The sequence below is a fragment of the Pelophylax lessonae genome, assembly GCF_965119305.1.
Source record: "Pelophylax lessonae genome assembly, chromosome: 6".
NCBI lineage: Eukaryota > Metazoa > Chordata > Amphibia > Anura > Ranidae > Pelophylax > Pelophylax lessonae.
In genome coordinates, this window is record NC_138773.1 from 204569808 (window position 1) to 204589517 (window position 19710).

At 46.3% G+C, this 19710-nt stretch overlaps 1 protein-coding gene across 4 annotated transcripts in view; it reads left to right on the forward strand.

Moving 5' to 3' along the window:
• The first annotated feature begins 13372 nt into the window (after positions 1-13372).
• PIKFYVE (phosphoinositide kinase, FYVE-type zinc finger containing) overlaps positions 13373-19710 on the forward strand; it is a 583956-nt gene continuing 577618 nt past the window's right edge. For all 4 annotated transcript variants that reach the window (XR_014225388.1, XM_082260055.1, XM_082260056.1 and 1 more), the window contains exon 1: positions 13373-13541. The gene's annotated coding sequence lies outside the window, so the exon portion shown is untranslated. The remainder of the gene's footprint in view (positions 13542-19710) is intronic.

Sequence of the window (19710 nt, forward strand, 5' to 3'; positions counted from 1 at the left end):
GTATGTGTGTATATATATATATATATATATAATGTGTGTGTGTGTGTGTGTATATATATATATTTATATACTGTATGTATATATACCGTGCATGTGTGTGTGTGTATATATATATGTTTTCATGTGTCAGAACATGTCATTACGAGTTCTTTTAAACTTTAGTTTCACTTTTTAAATTTAGCAGTGCCTGTAATCTCACAAAATCTCGTGAGATTACAGGCAGTCCACCCAGTTATACACAGATCACGGCAGTTCTCAGAGAAAAAAATTCTCCTCTGATCACCCTGTGAGAAGTGAAGTTCTCCGCCTTCTAAACTGGGTGCCAGAGGAGATATTTTTTCTCTGAGAACTGCCGAGAATTGAACTGAGAGAAAACTTCTCAGTTTACTAAACGTACACCTAAATCTGTTAAAGCCCTGGAAGGATAGGCTGGCCTTGACTGCGAAGTCTGTCCCTGTAACATCTAGGGGTACTGAGTCCCCTCTGGTCCCCGAGGTCACGATTCCAGACACCCTGTCTTATTCCCAAAAACAAGAAGCTAGAGAGTTCCTGACAAGGAATAGAGAGAAATTTTCAGAGTTACCTGGTACGACTTCAGCAGTTCAGCATGATATTGTTACTAAACCCGGGGTCTGTATAAAGCTCAAACCGTACCGATTTCCCGAAGCGAGGAGAAAGGACATTAGTGATGAAGTAAAAAGGATGCTGGAGCTAGATGTCATTGAGGAATCCAATAGTGACTGGTCTAGCCCCATCGTTTTAGTCCCAAAACCGAATGATACATGGAGGTTCTGTAACGACTTCAGAAAACTAGTTACAGTTACATAGTTACATAGTTAGTGAGGTTGAAAAAAGACATCAGTCCATCCAGTTCAACCTATGATGTGTGTGTGTGTTTGCTTTTAACCGTACATTGTATACCCCTGTATGTTGTGGTCTTTAAGGTGTCCATCTAATAGTTTTTTGAAACTATCAATGCTCCCTGCTGATACGACTGCTTGTGGAAGAGAATTCCACATCCTTACCGCTCTTACAGTGAAGAACCTCTTACGCACTTTAAGGTTAAACCGCCTTTCCTCAAGTTTTAGTGAGTGGCCACGTGTCTTATTGTATCTCCTTTCTCTGAAGAGTTTGTTCCTTATGCTCGGGTCACCAGTACAATATTTGTACATTGATATCATATCCCCCCTCAGTCGTCTCTTCTCCAGAGTGAATAGGTTCAGTGCTTGTAGTCTTTCCTCATAGCTGATGTCCTCCATTCCCCTAATTATTTTTGTTGCCCTTCTCTGGACTTTCTCCAGTTCCAGCACATCCTTCCTGAGGACCGGTGCCCAGAACTGGACAGCATACTCCAGATGTGGCCGGACCAGAGTCTTGTAGAGTGGGAGAATAATCTCTTTATTTCTGGAGTGAATCCCCTTTTTTATACAACCCAGTATTCTGTTGGCTTTGCTTGCGGCGGCTTGGCATTGCATGCCACTGCCAAGCCTGTTGTCTACCAGTACCCCCAAGTCCTTTTCCATCCTAGACTCACCCAGAGGTTCCCCCCCCTAGTGAGTAGCTTGCTTTCTGGTTTCTGGCCCCCAAGTGCATTACTTTACATTTTTCAACATTAAATCTCATCTGCCATGTAGTTGCACACCCCGTTATTTTGTTCAGGTCCGCTTGCAAGGTTTCCACATCCTGCATAGAAGATATTGGCATGCCTAATTTAGTATCATCTGCAAATACTGAGATTGTACTCGATATCCCCTCCTCCAGATCATTTATGAATAAATTAAACAGGATTGGTCCCAGGACAGAACCCTGGGGGACCCCACTTTCCACACCCGCCCAATCCGAGTACTCCCCATTAATCACCACCCTCTGTACTCTCCCCTGGAGCCAGTTCTCTATCCAGGTACTCACCTTATGGTCCATACCTACCTTCCTTAGTTTGTACAGTAAGCGTTTGTGGGGAACGGTGTCAAAGGCCTTTGCAAAGTCCAGATACACCACATCCACAGGCTTACCTTTATCTAGGTGGAAGCTCACTTCATCGTAGAAGGTTAATAGATTGGTTTGGCACGAACGATTTTTCATGAATCCATGCTGATTACTACTTATAATACCGTTTTCATTACTAAAGTCTTGTATGTGGTCCCTTAACATCCCCTCCAAAATATTGCAGACTACTGATTTTAGGCTGACCGGCCTATAGTTACCCGGGATATATCTCGGCCCCTTTTTAAATATTGGTACCACGTTGGCTTTTTTCCAATCAGCTGGCACCATACCCGTCTGTAAACTATCCTTAAAGATCAAGAATAATGGTCTGGCAATCACCTGGCTGAGCTCATTAAGAACCCTCGGGTGCAAGCCATCCGGTCCCGGTGATTTATTTATGTTAAGTTTCTCTAGTTTAGCTCTAAGTCTATCCTCTGTTAGCCATGGCGGCACTTCCTGAGGTGTATTATTTAGTTCAGCCTTACAAGCAAGGTTCGTGTAGCCCCCCGATTCCTTTGTGAAGACTGAAGAAAAGAAATTATTTAACACTTCCGCCTTTTCTCTGTCCTCAGTGGCCATTTTTTCTTTATCATCTTTTATGGGGCCAATGTGCTCTGGCCTCGCTTTCCTACTGTTTATATACTTAAAGAACTTCTTGGGGTTCTTTTTACTCTCCTCCGCTATATGTCTCTTGTGTTCTATTTTAGCCGCCCTGATTTCGTCTTTACATTTCTTATTACACTCTTTGTAGTGCTTAAATGCTGCCAATGACCCCTCAGTCTTGTATTTTTTGAAGGCCTTTTCTTTAGCTCTAATATACATTTTTATGTTGGAGTTTAGCCACCCAGGGTTTAGTTTTGCTCTTTTAAATTTATTTCCCTGTGGAATGCACTGGCCCACCCCCTTGTTAAGTATGCTCTTGAAGCACTCCCATTTTTCCTCCGTGTTCTTTGTTCCCAGGGTTCTATCCCATTTGATATTTTCTAGCAACGAACGCAGTTTAGGGAAATTGGCTCTTTTGAAATTCAGTGTCCTTATATTACCCTTGTGTTTCCTATTACTGTAATTAATACTGAAACCAATTGACCTATTGTCACTGTTCCCTAAGTTGTCCCGTATTTCTATATCCGTGAGCAGGTCTGTATTTTTGGTAATCAGTAGGTCAAGTACCGCATTGTTTCTTGTCGGTGCATTCACCATCTGACCCATGAAATTGTCCTGCAAAACATTTAGGAACTGCCGAGCCTTGGCTGAGTGCGCGGTTCCTTCTGCCCAGTCTATATCCGGATAATTAAAGTCCCCCATTATAATGACATTTCCCATCCTTGCTGCCAATCCTATCTGTAACATATGCAGTGAAAAAGTTTGACACGTACCCAATGTCCAGGGTGGACGAACTTATAGACAGTCTTGGCAAAGCCCGCTATCTAACTACAGTGGCAGCTGGTGCTCAAAATTTTTGGGGGGGCGCAAACAGAAAAATGTAATAGGCATTGCTTTGCGGCAAAAAACGCTGTAAAAAAATGCGTGAATTTGAGGTCACAAAAGTGTGAAAGGGGCCTTCAGTAATTAAGGCATAGTGTGCCCCCTATCAATGCACGGAGACCAGCGTGCCCCGTTTCAATGCACAGTTACCAGCGTGCCCCCTTTCAATGCACAGGGACCAGCGTGCCCCCTTTCAATGCACAGGAACCAGCATGCTCCCCTTTCAATGCACAGGGACCAGCGTGCCCCCTTTCAATGCAGAGGGACCAGCGTGTCCCCTTTCAATGCACAGGGACCTGCGTGCCCCCTTTCAATGCACAGAGACCAGCGTGCCCCCTTTCAATGCATAAAGATCAGCGTGCCCCCTTTCAATGCACAGAGATCAGCGTGCCCCCTGTCAATGCAGAGATCACCGTGCCCCCTTTCAATGCAGAGATGCCAGTGTGCCCCCTTTCAATGCAGAGATGCCAGCGTGCCCCCTTTCAATGCACAGAGACCAGCGTGCCCCCTTTCAATGCACAGATGCCAGCGTGCCCCCTTTCAATGCAGAGATGCCAGCGTGCCCCGTTTCAATGCAGAGATGCCAGCGTGCCCCCTTTCAATGCAGAGAGACCAGCGTGCCCCATTTCAATGTACAGTGACCAGCGTGCCCCCTGTCAATGAACAGGGACCAGCGTGCCCCCTTTCAATGCACAGGGACCAGCGTGCCCCCTTTCAATGCACAGGGACCAGCGTGCCCCCTTACAATGCACAGGGACCTGCGTGCCCCCTTTCAATGCACAGAGACCAGCGTGCCCCCTTTCAATGCATAAAGATCAGCGTGCCTCCTTTCAATGCAATGACCAGCGTGCCCCCTTTCAATGCACAGAGATCAGCGTGCCCCCTGTCAATGCAGAGATCACCGTGCCCCCTTTCAATGCAGAGATGCCAGTGTGCCCCCTTTCAATGCAGAGATGCCAGCATGCCCCCTTTCAATGCAGAGATGCCAGCGTGCCCCCTTTCAATGCACAGAGACCAGCGTGCCCCCTTTCAATGCACAGATGCCAGCGTCCCCCCATTCAATGCAGAGATCATCGCGCCCCCTTTCAATGCAGAGATACCAGCGTGCCCCCTTTCAATGAAGAGATGCCAGCGTGCCCCCTTTCAATGCAGAGATGCCAGCGTGCCCTTTTTCAATGCAGAGATGCCAGCATGCCCCCTTTCAATGCAGAGATGCCAGTGTGCCCCCTTTCAATGCAGAGATGCCAGCATGCCCCCTTTCAATGCAGAGATGCCAGCGTGCCCCCTTTCAATGCACAGAGACCAGCGTGCCCCCTTTCAATGCACAGATGCCAGCGTGCCCCCATTCAATGCAGAGATCATCGCGCCCCCTTTCAATGCAGAGATACCAGCGTGCCCCCTTTCAATGCAGAGATGCCAGCGTGCCCCCTTTCAATGCAGAGATGCCAGCGTGCCCTTTTTCAATGCAGAGATGCCAGCATGCCCCCTTTCAATGCAGAGATGCCAGTGTGCCCCCTTTCAATGCAGAGATGCCAGCGTGCCCCCTTTCAATGCAGAGATGTCAGCGTGCCCCCTTTCAATGCAGAGTGAACAGCGGGCCAAGCCCCCCCTAGACCAGTGCACTTACCTGTAGCGGCGGCTTCTCTTCAGTCCCCTGGCGTTTCCTCGAGTTCTCAGTCCTCCCACCTCCTCCTTGGCCAATGGCATGGGGTTTGCCTTTCGGCCAATCAGGAAGCGCGTATCGGACCCGCTTCCTGATTGGCCAGGAGGAGGATCCGTGTGACAATAGCGAATTTTCTTTCGCTATTGTCACACAATGGGTGGGCTAGGGGAGCACTGCTCTGCGCCCCGGGTCCACCCTTTGCTGAAGCCTGCTAGAGCCTTTGGCTCTAATCAGGTGACTAAAAAAAAAGCCCAATTGAACTCCATGCGTCCATGCTGGCGCCCCGCATGCAGATTAGAGGGCCGGACGCATGGATAGGGGGGGGGGCGGCGCCACTGCGCCCCCAACGCACTGGCCGCCACTGTCTAACTACTTTTGACATGACCAAAGGATATTGGCAAATACCCCTGACTGGTAGCGCCAAAGAAAAGACTGCGTTTGTTACTCAGAGGGTTCGTTTCAGTACAAAAAAATGCCTTTTGGGTTGCAAAATGCCCCTGCCACATTTCAAAGGGCCATGGACAGGACCCTAAGACCTCTACGACAGTATGCAGCAGCCTATCTGGACAATATAGTGGCACATAGCACTGACTGGGAGTCTCACTTGCCCCGTGTACAGGCTGTTCTGGATTCCCTCCTCAAGGAAGGTTTTACAGCAAACCCAAAAAAATGCGCCATTGGTTTAGAGGAACCCAGGTATTTGGGCTACCTACCACCAAATGCAGCATGTCACTGTCACCTGCCACCAGATGCAGCATGTCACTTGCCACCGTCACCTGCCACTCAGATGCAGCGTAACACTTGCCACCGTCACCTGCCACCCAGATGCAGCGTGTCACTTGCCACTGTCACCTGCCACCCAGGCGCAGCGTGTCACCTGTCACTGTCACTTGCCACCCAGATGCAGCATGTCACCTGACACCCAGATGCAGCTTGCTACCGTCACCTGCCACCAGATGCAGCATGTCACTTGCCACCGAGATGCAGCATGTCACTTGCCACCCAGATGCAACTTGCCACCGTCACCTGCCACTCAGACGCAGCGTGTCACTTGCCACTGTCACTTGCCACCCAGATGCAGCGTATCACTTGCCACCCAGGTGCAGCATGTCACTTGCCACCCAAATGCAATTTCTTTTTATATGTATATAGCACTGGCCCCTTGAGGACTGCTGGATTTTCACACTTTTGGGTCCCCCTGGGTTACTGTTAGCAACCTTGACATTTACAGTCCTATTACTTTGCTTCTTGGCTCAGTCAATAATTAGTCCAGGGGTATGTTGTTGTTTTGTTTTTTATTTTACAAATTAGGGATGGGAGAAGGGAATAGTGGGATACTCCAGATTAACTATGCACAAAGTTTGGATGACAGCTATCTGTTGATACAGCCAGGCTGTTGATCCACCTTGCCACTTAGGTGGATTTAGGATTAAGTCTCTTTTTAGATGACTTGATGAACTAAAGATATCTTCAGGACACTCTCCTAGCATTATCTTTCAAGACCACTCACACCCATCCACTGACTATCCTACTCTGGGGTGGCCCCCCTCAGGTCAGGCCCCTTGACACAATCCCCTGTACTCAGGATACAGTTTTTCTAGGGTCTCCAGTGTCTCCCCCTCAGTCAGCTTTCCTGTACCTCTGGGTTCAGCTCCGTTCCTCTGGCCTTCAGGACGACTTCCTGATGCCATGTGCCACTGCTACAGAGGAGGAGGCAGCCGCCGCCCTCCCTCCGGGACTCTGCTCACCAGCCAAGGACTCCACAGCACATGTGCTCCGGGCTTTTATACAGTATCCCAGAATGCACCGAGACAACCTGTCTCTACCAATCACCAGGACTGTATCAAAGCCTATTTATCCATTGGTCAGGTTTCCTCTCACTGTCCAACATGCCTCCCTATTGGACCAGTGTGAAACACTCTCTAAACTCAATGAATCACATACTGAGCACACTGAGCAGACCTCACTAACAGATTTGCCTGCTGCTCCTCTGATAGGCAGACAGAGCCAAAAAATATAGTTTTTAGTTTATAGTTATCAGTGTTTATGATGCTCTAGGTTTTAAGAGCTTTTATGTTTCCTACTTGGATTCCTTTCCAATCAGGGTCCTCCACATCATGGAACTGATTTGAGTCGGCCTACAATAACTACCTGTAGTTTTATTAAAATAATGACCCGTCCAACTTTGTTCCTTGTTTCCTTATGTGTACCAATGCTGCTGTGTATGTTACATTAGCAAATTACTGTTGTTGCTGTATTTTCTATTTCTTTTATATCTTGGAAAAAAAAAATGTAATAAAAACGATTGAAACAGAAATTGTTTATTACTGTGTTTTTATGCCTCAATGTAGTCAGATCTCCGAAAAAAAAAAAAAAAAAAGAATTTAGAAATTTGGAGGTTAAAGAACTTTGTTTATTGTCAATTACTGTAGCAGTTGACTTTTAAAAATCACGTTCTTACCAGTGCCTGGGGTCCAGGGCTGTCTTCCTGCAGCCGGTTCTTCTTACTGCTGTGGGTCCCTGGCACCGCCATCTTAGATATGGTTGCTGGCTGAGGAACCACAGCTGGCTGTCCACTGTGCATGCCTGAGCTTGTGCGGTGCTTTGTGAATGGTCCTGCAGTCTTCTGGAATATGAAACGTGTACCAAAAGGCTATGGAAGAGAAGGGGGCAAAAAGGCATCATCGTCACCTAGGCAAGGATTGTGAAAGTTGGAATGGGTAGCGATAAAAATCGGTATGTGCCCTACCAAAAAAAAAAAAAAAGCTGCGATCAGTTACAGGCTGGAGGGAGGGAGCAAGCCAGCAGGACTTTTTGCACGAAGTTCTGCTTTAGGAGACTTAGGGCGGCATTACACTGCTGCGCTGTGATTAGGTCACAGTGCAGGTGCAGCGTCGTGTACCCGTGGGTTACTTGAAGTTTCCTAAGACTGAAGACTTCCAGTAGATTGTGTGTTTTTAGTTGTGTAGCACTGTCCCTGTAGGGCTTGCTGCGTGATGACTTGTTGTGCCTCCTCTGATTACCAGCACACAGTCACTTAGGGTACAGTTCACACATCCCTCCTTACCCCCGATGGCTCGTCACACAAGAAACAGTCCAGAGGTATTGTTTTTTTAGTGTTTATTTTGGAACTTGGATGGGAGAAGGGAATAGTGGGATACTCCAACTGTAACTATTCACAATGGACATGGACAACTCTCACTTGGCCTCCCAAGGTTTCTTGTGGAAGCAGCTGTACTGCTTAATCCATACTGCCACATGTATGAAAAGGGTTAAGTCTCCTTGCTCTTTCTCTCCAGCAATAGAATTGGTGAACTATATTCTCTTCGGACACTCACTAGCATCCCCCCTACTGACACCCATCCACTGACTCTTCTAGCTGCAGGGGTTGCCCCCTTCAGGTCAGGCTCCTTGACACAGATCTGTACTCGCTGTACTGCAGAATCAGATCCTCCAGTGTCTCCCCTTTCAGTCAGCTTCACCAGACCTCTGGGTTCAGTTCCTCACTAGCACTCTCCAAGCCCTCAGGTCGACTACCTGAGGCCACATGGCACCTTTACAGAGGGGGAGGCAGCCGCCCCCTCCCTCCGGGACTCTGCTATCCAGCCAAAAAAACCCTGTGCTCCTGACATTTATATAGTATCCCAGCATGCACCAACGCCCTTTCCTCTGCCAAATCACCAGGGCTGTATCAAACACCTGTGTACTCATTTTTCAGGTTTCCTCCCACTGTCCAGCATGCCTCCCTGTTGGACTAGTGTGAAACACTCTGCAGACAGAATGAGTGGCACCTGAGCACAATGAGCAGACCTCACTAACAGATCCTGCTCTCTGGTAGGCATTTAGATTTACCTGCAATCCCTCTGGTAAGCAGACAGGACTGAAAAACTATGCTTTCTCTCTCTAGTACCTACCTAGGAGGGTGCTACAGTTGGTTTTCTGAAAGCACCCCAAAAGTCCTGCATGCTGCATCTTTGGTACGCTTTCAGAAAACACACAAAAAAAGTCAAATCTAAAAGGAAGTAAAACAAGGTAAACCACACAAAAACCATGGGTACGCACTCATGCTGGGGCAGCACCGCATCATTGTAAAACCACCAATACATGAATAATATTCTTTTTCCTTTTAAAGCAGAGTTTAGTGTCACCTCATCAGTAGCTGACAATGTTCGCTTACAACCGGCGAGCGTTCCTGAGAGAGGCAGAACGCCGGTCTGTCAGAGTGAAAGATGGAGATCTTGTGTTTCTTCTAAGCAGAAACAAAGATCTTTGTCTTCCCTCAGTCAGAGCACCCTGAAATAAATATGGGATGGTTTTGGATCTCCCCTATTTATTATAAAAATGTATGTAGCACCCTCCTAGGTAGGTGCTACGAAAAGCATAGTTTTTGTTCTGCCTGCTTATCAGGAGAGTCTGATCAATAGTTAGGCCTGTTTACATGTGTCCATGTGTGATTCACTTGGTCTGAGGGAGTGTCCCCACTGTATCCAATAGGGAAGCTTATTGGACAGTGGAGGAAACCCAGCCAGTGACACACAGGCTTTTGTGGCTGTCCCAGTGGGTTGGCACAACAGTGGTGCATCCTGGGATAGGTCATTAAAGCCAAGGTCACATGTGACAAGGGGTCTTTGGGCGGGAAGCCAGGTCCCAGGAGCAGGGTGACGGCTGACTCTCCTCCTGTCAGTGTGGAAAGTGGTCACAGGCAGTTGGCCTAGGGGACCAGAAGTGTGGTGCTGAGCCAGGAGGTCCAGAGGATACTGACTGTGGAGCAAGTGGCAGAGCAACCTGAGGAAAAACAGTGTCCGCGAGTACCAGGGAGCTTGCCAGGGATCTGCCCAGGAAGGGGACACTCCGGTGAGAGTCAGTGGACAGGGGCTAGCACACACAGCAAGTGAGAAAGGGGGTGCCAAGTTGAAACCCTGAAAAGTAATTTGAACAGGAGCTTTTTCATATATCTTCACTTCTGTGGCAAAGTGAAGCAGCGGCCTTGCCGCATACACTGCAGCTAATTGTCCTCAGATTTATGCATAGTTCATAGTTGGGGTATCCCACTCATCCCTTCTCTCATCCTAATTCAAAATAAAACACAAAAAAACAAATCCCCTGGACTGTTCATTGTCTGAGCCAAGAGTTAAAGTGATACGTTTTAACAGACTGCCACTATGCGTTCCAATAGGTTTCCTAATGTGACAGAACATGAAGCTGAGGCGGACATTTTCTTACACCCCTCGCAAGTCTTGAATTTTACGGTTATTTTAGCAAAAAACTCACCTTATATACTGAATCACAGTATTACATTCATATTATTATTGTATACTAGTAAGTATAGCGATAAACCTGCAGATAGAAGGTGGCGACGGCCATCTTGGTACACCCCGCACTGCTCAGCTACCAACTGATTATATATTGAAATAGACTATTTCACTCACTCGCAATGAAATAGTCTATTTTAGTATAGAAGGCAGTGGCAGCTGGTGCATCATGGGCCAGGGGGGGTGGGAGATGGACTGCACCATACCCCCCCCGGACCACACCAGGCCACGCACCATACCCCCCCCCCCTCCCCCAGGTCAAAGCAGGACAGGGGACAGGACACAGAGGGCAGGACCCCCCCCCCCGCTCACTCACCCTGCCTGGATATCTACAGCAGCAGGCGGCTTCGGCTTCTTTCTCCTGTCTTCTGCGTCTCCTCCCTCCTGCTCCATGCCCAATGGCATGGCTTCTCCTTTCGGCCAATTGGGAAACAGGTCTCAAGACCCGCTACCTGATATGCCAGGAGGAGGATCCGTGTGACAATAGCGGATTTTCATTCGCTATTGTCACACAACTAGGTGGTCTCGGGGCGCAGTGCTCTGCACCCCGAGCCCACCCTTTTTTTTAGCCTATTAGAGCCTCTGGCTCTAATCACATGGCTGAAAAAAAAAAAGCCCCATTGAAGTCCATGCGTCCGGCGCCCCGCATGTAGATTAGAGGGCCAGACTCATGGATGGGGGGGGGGGGGGTGGTGCCCCTGCGCCCCAATGCACCAGCCACCACTGATAGAAAGTGAGTTTAAAATAAAATAAATGTAAAATTCAAGACTTGTGTAGGTGTGAAAGATGTCCGCCTCTGCTTCGTGTTCTGTCACAGTAGGAAACCTACTGGAACGCATAGCAGCCATGTTGGAAGGCATGCCGCATGTGCAGTAAGTTGGTCTAGTCCGTACGTTACTTCCAGTAGCAGAATCTGATAGGTAGTGGTATTCTGACAGAACACCGAATAGCAAAAAGTGGCCTGCTCATTAACCACTTCCCGACTACCCCACACAGATTTACTGCGTGATTATGTGATCTACGTGATTATGTGTGTGATTAGACAGCAGGAGCCAGACAGCAGGAGGAGCGGGTTCTATCGCTGCCGACCTCCCTTGATCTTCGGCTAGAATGACAGAAGAGCCGCCTGCTTATATAAACAAAGCAGGCGGCTTTTCTGTCAGAGAGGCAAGGAAAGATTGTGTAATTCAGCTAAGCTGAAACACCGATCTCTCCCTGCCTCTGTCCAACCCACCCCCCTACACAGTCAGTAATCACTATTAGGCATACACTTAACCCCTTGATCACCCTCAGTATTAATCCCTTCCCTGCCAGTGTAATTTATACAGTAACAGTGCATACTATTTACTACTGATTACTGTATTAATGTCAATGGTCCCCAAAAAGTGTCAAAAATGTCAGTTAAGTGTCCGATCTGTCTGCTGCAATGTCGCAGTCCCCCCAAAAAGGTGCTGATTGCCGCCATTACTAATAAAAAAATAAATAAATAAAAAGTCCAAAAATCGATCCCGTAGTTTGTAAACGCTGTAACAAACCAATTAAAATACGCTTTTTGGGATTTTTTTTACCAAAACTATGTTGCAGAATACAAATTGTCCTAAACTGATAAAAAAATTTTTTTATTGGGAATGTTTTATAGCAGAAAGTAAAAAATATTGTTTTTTTTTTTTTTTTCAAAATTGACGCTCTTCTTTTGTTTATAGCGCAAAATACCATCAAAAGAAAGCTCTATTTGTGGGGGAAAAAAAGGACATCAATTGTATTTGGGTACGGCGTCGCAGGACTGCGCAATTGTTAGGTAAAGTAAGGCAGAGCCGAATCGCATAAAATGGCCTGGTCATTAAGGGAGTAAAACCTTCCGGAGCTGAAGTGGTTAAGGGGCTATATCCTTCTCGACTTTAAGCTGTTAAAGTAGCGCCGTGCCGAATAGCAAAAAATGGCCTGGTCGCAGAGATGTATAGTAACTAAGTAGAACTACTTCACTACTGTACTTAAGTACCGAAAGGCGGTATCTGTACTTTCCTAGAGTAGAATTTTTTTCTCCTACTTCCACTTTTACTTCACTACATTTTTTCGATGATTTCAATACTTCTACTCTGATATTTTTCTTTTGTGCTGCATAGTTACTCGTTACTATTATAAAAATTACCACTGCCAGAACAGTAGATGGCAGGTTTCATGAAGCTCAAAACATGTGTATTATCAGCGCATACGAAAATAAAAGCTACTGTATGTATAAATAAAAGCTGCATTTGAAATAATAAAAAACAATATGATGTTCAAACTTTTGACTTCTTTCTTTAATAACTACATAACACAGTACTTTTACTTTCAGTACTTGAGTAGCAATTTTTTTTTCAAAACTACTGGTACTTTTACTTTCAGTACTTGAGTAGCAAAAATTAAAAAAAAAAAACTACTTGCAATACTTAAGTACAAAAAATGTTGAATACTTTAGTACTTCTACTCAAGTCACTTTTTGATCGAGCACTTCCACTTCTACTCAAGTCACTTTTTGATCAAGCACTTGTACTTTTACTCAAGTATGGGTTTCGAGTACTTTATACAACTCTGCCTGGTCGTGAAGAGGGTAAAATCCTGAAGCAGAGTTTAGTGCCCCCTCATGAGTAGCAGTGACAGGAGTGTCCCCTTCCATACATTTGTCCTGAAATGTGTCTCTGTCACTCATGTCACAGACTGGAGATGTGCTGTACTGGATATATAACAATGTAGCTAACAGAAAAGAAATATTTGTCTGGCTTTATTTAGGAAAAGAATGAATGCACGAGGTTTCAATGTTTCCAGCCTCTGCTGTGACTATGTGAGCTCGCTGTGCGATTGCTCGGCGTGCCGATTGCTTTGGTCTGCTCTCCTTTTAATTGGCTCTGCCTGGCTGGGAGAGCTCAGCTGTTGGCTGGCCGGGAACAGGAAGAGAAGTGGCCTGAGAGGCTGTGGATGGTCGTGCACAGTGTACAGTATACAGTACAGGAGGCGTTCACCGGCACACCTCCGCTCCTCAGCATCAGGTGGCGCTCCCCGGGTTCTGCTGCTTTCTCTGTATGAAGCAAGGAAGGCGTTGCCGCACCACAGATAAGGTAACAGTGGCCGGGCCTCTGGAGTCCCAGAATGGACACACATGTCATGTGAGCTCTGGAGTCACAGAATGGACACACATGTCATGTGAGCGCCGGCTAATGTGCTGACTGCCCACTCCGGCTTCCTTAGAGTTCCTGCATCCCTAGCCAGTCTGCTGTGACAGCTACAGACACTGATAGGGGGAGGCAGGGGGTGTCCTAATAATCAGGAATATTCTTCTGTCATTAATAATAGAAAATAAGAGCACACACCATGGCACCATCCACTGATAATTATTGTCATTGGTGTCTATGGACAAAGTTGGTGAGACAACACTTAGCACCACAACCCTGATCTGTCCAATCCATCCAGGGATGAACCACCTTGCCATTGCTCTATTTGGGTTCACGCTTGCGCGATGCGGGAACCAGCGCAATTCCTGTGCGGCATCCCGTACCTGAATTGCCCGCGGTCGGCACTGACCCCTGCGAACTGCTGTGGGTGTCAATGGAAAGTTATTGATGCCCCCCCCCAAAATCTGTTTGCAGATCGCAGTGCAAACTATGGAATGATGCACGAATCGGATTGCAAAGGTGTGAACACTCATGCAATCCGATCCCACTGCTGACCACAAAAAGGGTCCTGCCCCATTTTGGTGCAAATGCGATGCAATTTTAGCTATATGGCTGAATTTGCATCACATGCGATTGTGCGATTAAGGGCCGGTTCACATTTGTGTGAGTGCGGCTATCGCATGTAATTCGGAGCGCACTGCTCCTTCATTACATGCGATCGGAGGTGCGGATGCGAATTCAGCCATACACTTTGTATAGCTAAATTCGCACTGCACCCGCACAAAAGACGCACAGGACCCTTTTTTTCAGCCGCATCAGGATCGGATCGCACAGTGGTTCACACTTGTGTGATCTGATCTTGTGCGAACTGTCAGATCGCACTGCGATATGCGATCAAACTGGGGGTGTCGTTAACATTTAATTGACACCCCCTGCGTATCGCATATGGTAGTGTGAACTGCCAGAGGTGCGTTTGCGATGCGGGAACAGGCTGCAAATTCGCAGCCTTCCCGCATCGCATAAGTGTGAACCGGGACTTAATGTAATTTCTTCAGTGTTGTCACATGAAAAAAATATATAAAATATTTACAAGAAAAGATATAAAATATTTACAAAAATGTGAGGGGTGTACTCAACTGGGACTTGCATGCAATGTCTGTGATCGCACAAGTGTGAACCTACAACTGCGATCTTAATCGTATCTAAGGTCTTCAAGAGGTAGACAAGGAACATCATGGAATGCCAGTTGCCCTTTCCTTAACCACTTGCTGGCCAGCCGCTGTCGATATCCGTCGGCAGGTTCCCGCGAATCACCGTACCTGTACGGCTGTTCGCAGGAGCGATCCTGGGGACGCACGCAGGTGCCCATTCGCCAGCAGGGAAGCAGATCCATGGCGACAGTGACTGCAAATTGCCGCTGGGCGTCTGCGATCGCTCCCCATGAAAAGAGAACAGCGGCCTGCTGTTGTAAACACAGCAGACTGTTGTTCTCTCAGGAATCAATACAGAGCTCCTGTGTTCCTCCTATTCAGGAACACAGGTCTCTGTATTCATTTCACAAGCCCATCCTCCCACAGTTAGAAAACACCCCCTAGACTCCCATTTAACCCTTTGATCGTCCCTGCGTTAACCCCTTCACTGCCAGTGTTGTCAGTACTAAGGCCCCGTTTCCACTAGTGCGACTTGACACGTCAAGTCGTATGACAAGTCAAAACCTATTATCCTCAATGAGGACCGTTCTAACTGCTGCGACTTGTTAAAAGGTTTTTGCACTACTTTTGGGGCGACTTCAGTGCGACTTGTCCCTCATAGAAGGAAGTCGCACTGAAGTCCCCAGAAGTAGCCGCAAACAAGTCGTGCTTTAAATCGCGCAACTTTGTAGTCGCAATAGTGGAAACGTAGCCTAACAGTGTATATTTTTAGCACTGATTACTGTAGTAATGTCACTGGTCCCCCTAAAAGTGTAAAAAAAAAAATACCAGGAGTCCAATTTGTCCTCCGCAATGTCGCAATTCCGCTAAAAATCGTTGACCGCCACCGTTACTAGTAAAAAAAAAAACAAATAAAATAAAAATGACAAAATTTTCCCCCTAGTTTGTAGACATGATAAACTTTTGCACAAACTACGCTTATTGACATTTTTTTTTTTTTTTTAAACAAAAATATGTAGTAGAATACAAATTTGCCTAAAATGATGAAAAATATTTGATTTTTTTATTTTTCTTTTATTGGGAATGTTGTATAGCAGAAAGTGAAAAATGTATATATAGATTTTTTTTTTTTTTTTTTCAGAATTGTATTTTTTGTTTATAACGCAAAAAAAAAAAAAAAAAATCGCAGAGGTGATCAAATACCACCAAAAGAAAGCTCTATTTGTGGGGGAAAAAAAGGACCTCAATTTTATTTAGGTACAGTGTCGCATGACTGCGCAATTGTCTGCTAAATTAATGCAGAACCGAATCACAAAAAATGGCCTGGTCATTAAGGGGGAAATTCTTCAGTCCAGAAATGGTTAAAGTGGTTGTAAACTCTCCACTAACAGTTTAGCTCTTTGTAATCTACATTTACTAATGCTAGTGATCGCTGCCTGTTAAACTTTACTTACTTGTATAATCTTTTTTTTACAATCTGTCCAGCAATCTTTTATTATGTCACCGGCGCAGGCGCAGTTCGTCATTTGAGTCACGGCACGCTGTGTGTGCCGTTTCCGTAACAATAGTATGCCGGGTCTGTCAGTTTCTCTGAATACGGCACATATAGAAAGGCTCCCGATACTGTGCCTTCCTCCTCAGCTTCCTGGTTCTCCCCTTGTAAATAGTCATGACATCTAAGAATGGCGGAGCTCGGTTGCCGTAGTAACAGCGATCGAGAAAGAGGCTTGGATAGCACGTGATCGCGCATGTATGAGATTTTGGCAGGGGAAATGACGTCCACAGGGGAGTCAGAAATCAATACCAGAGAGGGCACAGCCGGTTCCCGGAAGAAGATATAATTTATAATACTAAATAAAAGTAATTGCGAATCCATTTTTTTTTAACTAACGTTATAATGTGCAGTGAATAAAAATACTTTGTTGTGTGACAATATTCAAAAAAGGAGAAAAATAAAGCAGTTTGCTTCCTCTTTAACTTCTCTTAACTGAACTTGTCATCCGATAATGCTCTCGTGTGCCCATTGAGACCTTTTAAAGTGGAAGTAAACTTTTTTATTTTTAATAAAAGTGGTGCTTTTTTAAGGAAACGGGCAACAATACAAGTTATACAACAGTGTCCTGTCACACTCAAGTCACATACACAGGAAGTAAAATGCCCAATGCTAGCTCATACACAGAGAAACGAGCAGGGAATGCAAGCACAATGCATAGTCAAGACTCAATCTCAACAAATGGAAAACTAAACAAGGGTCCAGGGGGACCACACCTTGTCAAACTTCCACGGGCAGCCTCTGTTTATATAGGTCATTTTATACATGGGGAGAGCTGCAAGTGGAAGTAAACTTAACTAATTGGGTAAACTATATTAAGGCTTACCCATAGGTAATCGGTAGTGTAAATATCTGCTAACTGTGCACCGTTTAGGAGATATTTACTGTACATGCAGCCAGTGACATCAGGATCCGTTCCTTCAGAGCGCTGTGCTGTAAGCATGATGTCACCATGAACCCGGAAGCAAGACTGGTGAAGATGGGAGCGCCTACAGCTCTGACATCTCGGCGCTGGAAGGGCTTAATTTTAAGGTAAGTTTAACATAATGTGCTAGTATGCAATGCATACTTGTACATTTTTACATTAGCTTGCAGGGTCCAAAAAAAAAAAGTCCAGCGGTTTAAAATCGCTTTAAAGTGTTACTAACCCCGCAACAGTAAAATCACTGTATATGCAGTAAAGCATACTTGTTATACTCACTGTGGACCCTAAAGGGTAATCCTCCCCATTGTGTAAAAAAAGGCTGTTTGATCCTGTCTTCTCTGATCCTCATCTTCTTGCACAGTCACCAACCTATCTTCTTATAGAAAAGAGCATTGGGGGCAAGCTGCACATGCTCAGTTTGATGTGCATTGCTAAAAAAAAATGTTTTTTCTTGGGAGAATGCATGTAATCAGCACAGTCTAGACAGTCTTGTCCTGCAGCCCCATAGGACAGTCAGAGGAGAATAAAAACTCTGCTTATAAGCCTTAAAGAGGAAGTAAACCCTCCTCTGACACTTTTACCTATAGGTAAGCCTTTGATAAAGCTTACCTATAGGTACTGTAAATATCTCCTAAACATGTACCGTTTAGGAGATATTTACCTTGCATGCATCCAGTGACGTCACTGGCGCATGCGCTCTGAAGGAACGGCCGCTGGAACGGCACCAGCTGTGCTGATGCGCTCTGAAGGAACGGCACCAGCGGCCGTTCCTTCAGAGCTCCGTACCGTGACCGTCGGCTCCCGCGCGCGTGCGCGGGAGTGACGTCACCGCGGCTCCGGCCAATCAGATGGCCGGATGCCGCAATCCCGGAAGACGGGCGACTGGACATGTCGCCCGTCATAGAGATAAGCAGACGGCACGGCGGGGGCTTGTTCTAAGGTAAGTATTTCATCATGAGCTAGTATGCGATGCATACTAGCTCATTATGTGTTTCTCTTGCAGGTTGCAAAAAGAGAGAACCATTTTTTTTTTTTTTTTTTTTGGGGTTTACAACCTCTTTAAAGGATAAGTTCACCTTTTCGTAACATGTTCTAACCATATTCAGGCTGTAACTGTCATGTTCCTTGTTGTAGAGCCTGAGGTGTAGAGGGAGACCTCTCATACAGCCCCAGCTCTGAGACCACTGATGTTGCAACAGTGGCCGCGAGAGTGTGGGGAGTTAGGAGTGCCTTTTAAGATGTCCATCAGCCGCGGCAGTGGATAGTAGGTGCGTCGCTAGAGACGAGTCAGATCACTGGAACTGATGGCAGCAAAGACAGCAGACCCCGGATGGGGCAGACAGTAGGTGGCAGGTGCTTGACAGGCAGGTGCAAGAAACGAGTAGCATGCAGTGCCGTAGGGGTGGATAGGACAGCTACAGTCAGATACTGGAATAAACAGCAGGCAGAGAATGGTCAGGATACAAGTAGAAGTCAGCAACGTAGAATCGGGCAGAAGGCAGAACAAATCCAGAGACAGACCAAGGTTCGGGTAAGCCGGGTCAATAACAGAAGTCAGCACAGAAACATGGGTATTAGCTGTATATCGGACAGCAGTGGCTAATAGACCTTCTGCAGTTTAACCACTTACCGCAAATCGACGTAGACCTATGTCGGCTGCGATAAGTGTCTATACCATGGTGATGCCTGTAGCTAGAGGCATCATCCGGTACCATTTTTTTGGAGCCGGCGGTCGTCTTTCAGGTGGTAAGGACCGATGCGGCCGTTACCCCAGCGAGTGGGAGGGGACGCCCCCTCCTGCCACCTTCTGCGGCTCTGCCCGGGTCTCCCATCCCACAGGGAGGCCCGAGCAACCAGCCAGCGCGTCCGCCGACTGGTTGGAGTCCAGATTAAGGCCGGATGTGGCTTCGATCGGGTCACCGATGACGTAACCCGGAGTTACTCGGCTGCTAAAGGCGCCAAATTTAAAAAGTGACTGTATTCAAAAATGCAGTTTTCGGCATTTTGAATACATTGAAGTGCAGTGGAGGGGTCCTTTAGACCCCCGATCCCTCCATAAAGAGTACCTGGCACAGCCTATTACTGTCACAAGGGATGTTTACATTGCTTGTGACAGCAATAAAAGTGATCAGATTTATTTTTTTTTTAAACCTGTGCTAAAATTAAAATAGTAAAAAAAAAAAATGTTTAACCGTCGCCGTGAGCTTGCGCATGAAAGAAAACGTATACAGAAGTCACGCCTACAAATGAAATCGCTGTTCAAACCACACATGTGAGGTATCACTGCGATCGCCAGAGCGAGAGCAGTAATTAAAAAAAAAAAAAAAAAAAAAAAGCTACTCTGTGTAACTCTAAACTGGTAACCGTTAAAATTTTTTAAAGCGACGCCTATGGAGATTTTTATTGACCGTAGTTTGTCGCCATTCCGCGGGTGTGCGCAATTTTAAACTGTAACATGTTGGGTATTTATTTACTGGACGTGACATC